The sequence below is a fragment of the Ixodes scapularis genome, unplaced genomic scaffold (assembly GCF_016920785.2).
Source record: "Ixodes scapularis isolate PalLabHiFi unplaced genomic scaffold, ASM1692078v2 PGA_scaffold10__122_contigs__length_95168666, whole genome shotgun sequence".
Classification (NCBI taxonomy): domain Eukaryota; kingdom Metazoa; phylum Arthropoda; class Arachnida; order Ixodida; family Ixodidae; genus Ixodes; species Ixodes scapularis.
In genome coordinates this window covers 35,581,361-35,588,162 of record NW_024609836.1, presented here as the reverse complement: position 1 = coordinate 35,588,162, position 6,802 = coordinate 35,581,361, and the positions used below count along the sequence as shown (strand labels likewise).

Genomic DNA, 6,802 nt, shown 5'->3' with positions numbered 1-6,802 from the left:
TCCATTTGACACCACACACTTTCATTGTCGTCTATTTCGTCCATAGTAACGGAAATAATTTCCTTTTTGACTACTGAAGCAACTCCCCCTCCTCGGGAGCCTCGATCACGTCTAACCAGTTTGTGCGTTGGGGGAACTACTTCGGAATCTGATATGTCTGCTGATAACCAGGTCTCTGTAATCGCTATGATTTGTGGATCATATGTAAATATGATTTCTTCAAGCTCGTGAACTTTATTGACAATGCTTCTGGCATTTATGAGAACAACGCGCAATTGTTTGCTATCAAGTCAGTCATCTCTGCTTCGTTGTACTTGAGAGCGAATACATTTTAGACAATCATTCTCCTCGTCCCATTCATACACACCATCGTTCACTCGCAGCTTATCGTAATCAAGAGACACTTTATGACCTCGAGCTTTAAACTCCCCAGAACGAGACCACAGTTTGCTGCGCTTTGCTAAAGTGCCTTGACAGAAGTCGTGGTTTATCGATACTGGTGTTCCCTTTAGTTTATGGCAATTTTTTAATACCTTCAACTTCTCGTTATAGTCAAAAAAGTTCATGATTACAGGTCGTGCTTTATCGCGGTTTTTTTTTCCCAATTCTATGCACTCTTTCAACTGAGTTGACAACCACACCGAGTTTTTCCGCTATCAGCTCCTCAATTATCTGTTTTCTTAGCACTGCAGCTTTTTCACGATCAGGCTCGGGAACACCAAAAATGATAAGATTACGCATAGTTGTAACCCGAGACTGGGGATACGGACAAGGGACAAAACACAGAACGACAGGGACGAAGTCTCAAACGCAGCTACAAACTTTATTTCACAGGACAAACATATATGTCACTCGCCACCCTCCGTCCCCCTCTTTTTCCCTTCCTTTTCCCAAAACTCCACCCCTTCCCTCTTCCTTTTCCCAAGCCCCCGTACATTCCAGTCAAAAACAATTTTGATGGCGCCAACTCCAAGTTGCCGACAGATCCCGTGTCAACAGCCCACACCGCGACATCCCGAGGTCACTCCGGCTTTCCCAAACACAGTCGCAAAGACGCCGACAGAACCCTTGTCCCCCCACACACACCGTGAAACCCCGAGGTCATCCCGGTTCTCTCAAACCAGTCAGCCGCAAAAATTTTTCGGCTTCCGAACTTAAGTGGACGGACGTGAGACTGATGCATTCGGGAGACGTCTTTATTCTAATGGTCTCTCTCACTAATCTTTTCATGTCGTTGTTTTCTTTTTCTACAATCTTTACGTCTCCCCAGGCTGGAGTGCAGTCGGCACATTCATTCAAATGTTTAGCTATTTCCGAATTCGGATCATTGTTTTTTACATTTCTTTTATGTTCCGATAATCTGTCATTCACACATCTTTTGGTTTGACCTACATAAATGACACCACATTTCATTGGTATCTCGTACACTACACCGATCGCGCATACTGTAGACTTCTCTCTGTGCGCCCTTTTACACTGGTTGGGTGTTCTCAAAAATGGGGTCAACCGGTCCAATCTGAAATCCCTCTCAAAAACTACGTCGGCGCCGAACTTCTTTGCGCACGCCTTTAAGTTGTGTGAGATGTCATGGTGGTACGGGATAACCGCCCAACGACCCCGCCGGGGCTCTAGACTTCCTTTATTTCCCGAAACTATCTTTTTTATCTGTCCAATTATGCTATCACCCGAAAACCCAGCATTCCTCAGTCGACACATCTGCTTCTCCACTGCCTTACTAACGTAGTGGGTGCAAGATCGGTTTAAGGCATTGCCTAATAATGATCTAATAATGCCGCATTTAACTGTCCTGGAGTGGCAACTCGAGCGCGGCAGGATAGGTTTCGGCATGAGTTTTCCGTACTCCCAGCATATACCATTTTTCACGTGAATCTGCAAATCCAGAAACTGCAAGCTCCCAGCTTTCTCTTTCTAGCGTAAATTCCAATTCTGGTGCGGACTTCCTGACTATTCTTTCCAAATCTCTTCCCAGCTTTTCTTCTGCCGTACACACTAAAATATCATCGACGTAACGTCGGACAAAACCTACGTTCTCTGGCGTTCCTCCTAGAAAACTCAACACACTGGAATCTAGACTGTTTAAATAAATCTCCGACAGAATCGGCGCCTACTTCTGTCCTCCAAGTCGTCGAGGCGTTTTTGATGCAATTGAAGATTACTTTTGAACGATGTAGCTTCGGCCTGTAATGCCTGTATCTCTACTTTATGTTCTTTTATTGCTGCCATTACTTCATTCATTCGAGTGTTAACTGTAGATTCAAGCTTGTCCTGAGAAGCAGCTAAGTTCTCAATTTTCGATTTCAGTTCGTTCTGGGAAAGAAGCATGGCTTCCATCATTGATTTCAGCTCTGCATAAGGTCCAGGATTTTGCTGAACATCCCCAGCAAGAAGAATCAAAATGACATTCCATGCATCCACAAAACAAATTGCGCATGTCGCCGGGCACGGCAGGACAACAACGCCTCTACAGTCACTACGGAAGCAGGTATAAGCATATTTGCAACAAACCTGGGTGAAGAATACAGAGGGGTTTAGCGATATAGCCATCTCGGTCCCGCCGTGCCCTCTGAAGAAATCGTTGATGCGGTCGTTTTTATACGCTTCAGCAGGCGGCGTTGTCTTCAAGAAGTCGAATGTCGTTGATGTCACGTGGTGCGTCCCAGCAAATGGCCAGTCGAAGTTCACTGCCGGTAGACCCAGGCTGCTGACATCATTCTTCAGTGCGAATGAAACGTGCTGAGCAAGGGCGCACAGCGTAACCTGGGTGAAGAATACAGAGGGGTTTAGCGATATAACCATCTCGGTCCCGCCGTGCCCTCTGAAGAAATCGTTGATGCGGTCGTTTTTATACGCTTCAGCAGGCGGCGTAGTCTTCAAGAAGTCGAATGTCGTTGATGTCACGTGGTGCGTCCCAGCAAATGGCCAGTCGAAGTTCACTGCCGGTAGATCCAGGCTGCTGACATCATTCTTCAGTGCGAATGACACGTGCTGAGCAAGGGCGCACAGCGTAACCTGGGTGAAGAATACAGAGGGGTTTAGCGATATAGCAGCATCTCGGTCCCGCCGTCGTGTATAAATAAGAAATAGTAGTGGACCGAGCACAGAACCTTGAGGAACACAAGAGTTAACACTTGATAATGATGAGTTAGTTCCGTTGGCGCAAACCAATTGAAAACGATTTGTTAAAAACGTAGTAAACTTGAGGAAGAAAACGAGAAAGGACGGACAAACACAAACTTCCAACTGGCAACAACATTTAATAACACCAAGAGTTTGCTTATATACAGGAAAAAAGGGGGGGGTGAAAAGGGGGGGGTGGAAAGGAGGAGCACTATGCCGTCAAGGGTGCGTCGTCGCTGTCGGGAAAGTCGGGGGAGATAGCTCCGAACTAAGAAATCTTATCTCTTTCCCCGAAAGGGCAATGGAAGGGGAGCCGATGTTGTCCTTGGATCGACACATGGCGACGGCTTCCAGAATCTCCCGACCATACCTCGAGGGGTGACCCCCGATTCTTGTAGTAGAGGGAAGGACGGCCGAGCAGGAAGTACATTCCGATGCGTGTTTGGCGATCGGGTGGTGAATGACCTCTGAACCGTCGGAGACCGCTTTTTTAACCTCGTTCGCGTGCTCTCTCAGGCGGTCGTTTAAGCAGCGCCCCGTTTGGCCGATGTATCGGGAACCACAGGACATAGGTATTGAGTAAACACACTCTTTGCGGCAAGGAACGTAACAGGTTTTGTGGTTCTTCTGGCAAGGGGGGGGCCGGTCCGGGGCTGTTGACTTTTTTGCAAATAGATGCCAATTTAAACTTACACGAGAAAACCACGTTGGTGTTGAAGCCCTGAGCTATTGATTTCAGTCGATGCGAAATGTTATGGATGTACGGGATGCACGCGAAGCGGGACCTTGGAGGCGGCTTTTTGGATTGAGGCCCTGTGACAAGTCTTTTGATGGTAAGCTCGATCAAGTCGTTTGGGTAACCTGCCTTGAGAAGGCGGCCTATCTGATTGGACAGACTAGTTGCGGAAAGGTGGTGACACGACTTGGATTTGGCAGCAGCAATAAGGTTTCGGACAATACCAGTTTTTACGTTTTTTGAGTGCGAGCTGCTGAACGGCAGGACAGGCTTCGCAGACCTCTGCTGATTGGACCAGCAGATCCCGACACTGGTGGGGACCAATCTCAGATCAAGGAACTGTAATCCCTCAGATGAAGGGGTCTCTTTTGTGAACGTGAGCCCGAAGGAGTTCTTCTGGAAAACGCTCTCAATCGCTGCGGTATCTGAATTAGTAGAATAAATGATAAGATAATCATCTACGTAGCGAAAAACCAAGGCTTCGGGAAATTCCTGCTCAAGGATTGATTGAACCTTTGTGTCAACGTGAAACATAAAGATTTCGCTTAGGATGGGCGCTAGGCACGACCCTATGCACACACCGGATTTTTGAAGGAATACTTTGCCCTCGTGTTCGACTAGGGTGGACTGAAGATACAGGCGAATCAACTCTAGAAATGCTGAGAGTGAGATGCCACAGGAATTTTGAAAATCTATAACGCCTCTTAAGTGCACAGCTTCGGATACGAACCCCAGAAGGGTTTTCACATTGAGACTATAATACAAATCTACTACATCAAGAGAGAACACTCCAACAGTTTCCGTACCGATATGCAAGTTATTTAACGTTGGGATAAGGTCCTCGGAATTCTTTAGTCGGAAAGGTTGAGGAAGGTCCAAGGTTTCGAGATGTTTTTGTAAAAACATCGCCAAGGGCTTCTGCCAACACCCTGTTTCTGAAATAATGCTACGGAATGGCACTCCAGGCTTATGTGTCTTGGCAGAAAAGAAAATGGATAGGTACTGTTTAGCGGGAGCAAGAATGGCACTTTTTAGAGAAGGGAGGTTGGAGGAGTCCCAGAGCGCCTTCACCTGAGACCTGAGGGAACCGGATGGCCTCGACTTGAGAGGAAGAAAGTTCTTTTTCAGCGCTTCGTCGGTCTTCTCCTGCATTTGTTCTTTGTTGAGGATGACGAAACCGCCCGTCTTGTCCGCTTGGAGAACTCTCAGCTCAGCGGACTGAAGTTCCTTGATGGCTGGGGTGGCAGCATTCTTGGTTTTCCTTGTCTCACCATGGAAGCACACAGCTCTTGACCCTGCCGCTACGAAGTCCTGACGGCTGTCCTCCGGTATCTTGGCGGCGATCTCGTACACCGCGGCCAGCTGGTCGACTCTGGTGTTGGCGACCGCAGGAGCATACTTCGGCCCGTGGGCCAGAAGGCTTTCTGTAGACGGGGATAACTGCACTCCGGACAAGTTGAGGGGGGGTTCTGGTTTGACTCTGGGTGTCACCTCGGTGGATTTTTTCTGATGACGAAGAAAATGATCCCATGGGTTTGACAGTAGGGTGCGGGCTGACTCTTGTAGAAACTTGAAGGACGGCTGACGATTATAGTTTAGTCCCAGATGTTTGGACATCACAGCGGGCAGGAGCTCTTGCATAACGCGGATCTCGCTGGAGATTTCATCCCTGGCGATCTGCATGATTCTGTGATTGGCTTGCCAGTTGCTAGACTGGAACCCCGTGACTTGCTCGATGGCTCCGTGTGGAACTTTTCTTGCGGACGAAGTATCCGAGAACCCGTAGACGTAAGCGCAGCATAGTCATCTTGGAAAGGAAAATTGCAGCTTGAAGGAATTCAACAGGGGCAAACTCTGGGGTTGGTGACATAGGACAAGAACAAACAGGGCTCACGTTGACGATGTAGGGACAGAACGAGCGGGTTGGTATGGATAGTAAACTTGAGGAAGAAAACGAGAAAGGACGGACAAACACAAACTTCCAACTGGCAACAACATTTAATAACACCAAGAGTTTGCTTATATACAGGAAAAAAGGGGGGGGGTGAAAAGGGGGGTGGAAAGGAGGAGCACTATGCCGTCAAGGGTGCGTCGTCGCTGTCGGGAAAGTCGGGGGAGATAGCTCCGAACTAAGAAATCTTATCTCTTTTCCCGAAAGGGCAATGGAAGGGGAGCCGATGTTGTCCTTGGATCGACACATGGCGAAGGCTTCCAGAATCTCCCGACCATACCTCGAGGGGTGACCCCCCATTCTTGTAGTAGAGGGAAGGACGGCCGAGCAGGAAGTACATTCCGATGCGTGTTTGGCGATCGGGTGGTGAATGACCTCTGAACCGTCGGAGACCGCTTTTTTAACCTCGTTAGCGTGCTCTCTCAGGCGGTCGTTTAAGCAGCGCCCCGTTTGGCCGATGTATCGGGCACCACAGGACTCAACACAGGACACACGTATTGAGTAAACACACTCTTTGCGACAAGGAACGTAACAGGTTTTGTGGTTCTTTTGGCAAGGGGGCGCCGGTCCGGGGCTGTTTACTCTTTTGCAAATAGATGCCAATTTAAACTTACACGAGAAAACCACGTTGGTGTTGAAGCCCTGAGCTATTGATTTCAGTCGATGCGAAATGTTATGGATGTACGGGATGCACGCGAAGCGGGACCTTGGAGGCGGCTTTTTGGATTGAGGCCCTGTGACAAGTCTTTTGATGGTAAGCTCGATCAAGTCGTTTGGGTAACCTGCCTTGAGAAGGCGGCCTATCTGATTGGACAGACTAGTTGCGGAAAGGTTCTATCCAATTCAGTATGTTGTTATCTATGTTTAAGTTACGAAGTTTATGGAGAAGGAGTACATGGGGTACTTTATCAAAGGCTTTGGAGAAGTCAAGGAATATGCAATCTGTCCTGGAACCCCGGTCGAGAACGACGTGAAGG

The 6,802-nt window shown here is 48.1% G+C and overlaps 2 pseudogenes; both read right to left on the bottom strand.

Moving 5' to 3' along the window:
• Nucleotides 1-290: 290 nt before the first annotated feature.
• LOC115314044 lies at nucleotides 291-2,817 on the bottom strand (annotated as a pseudogene).
• A 540-nt stretch (nucleotides 2,818-3,357) lies between these two features.
• On the bottom strand, nucleotides 3,358-5,744 carry LOC115321658 (annotated as a pseudogene).
• Between the last annotated feature and the right edge of the window lie 1,058 nt (nucleotides 5,745-6,802).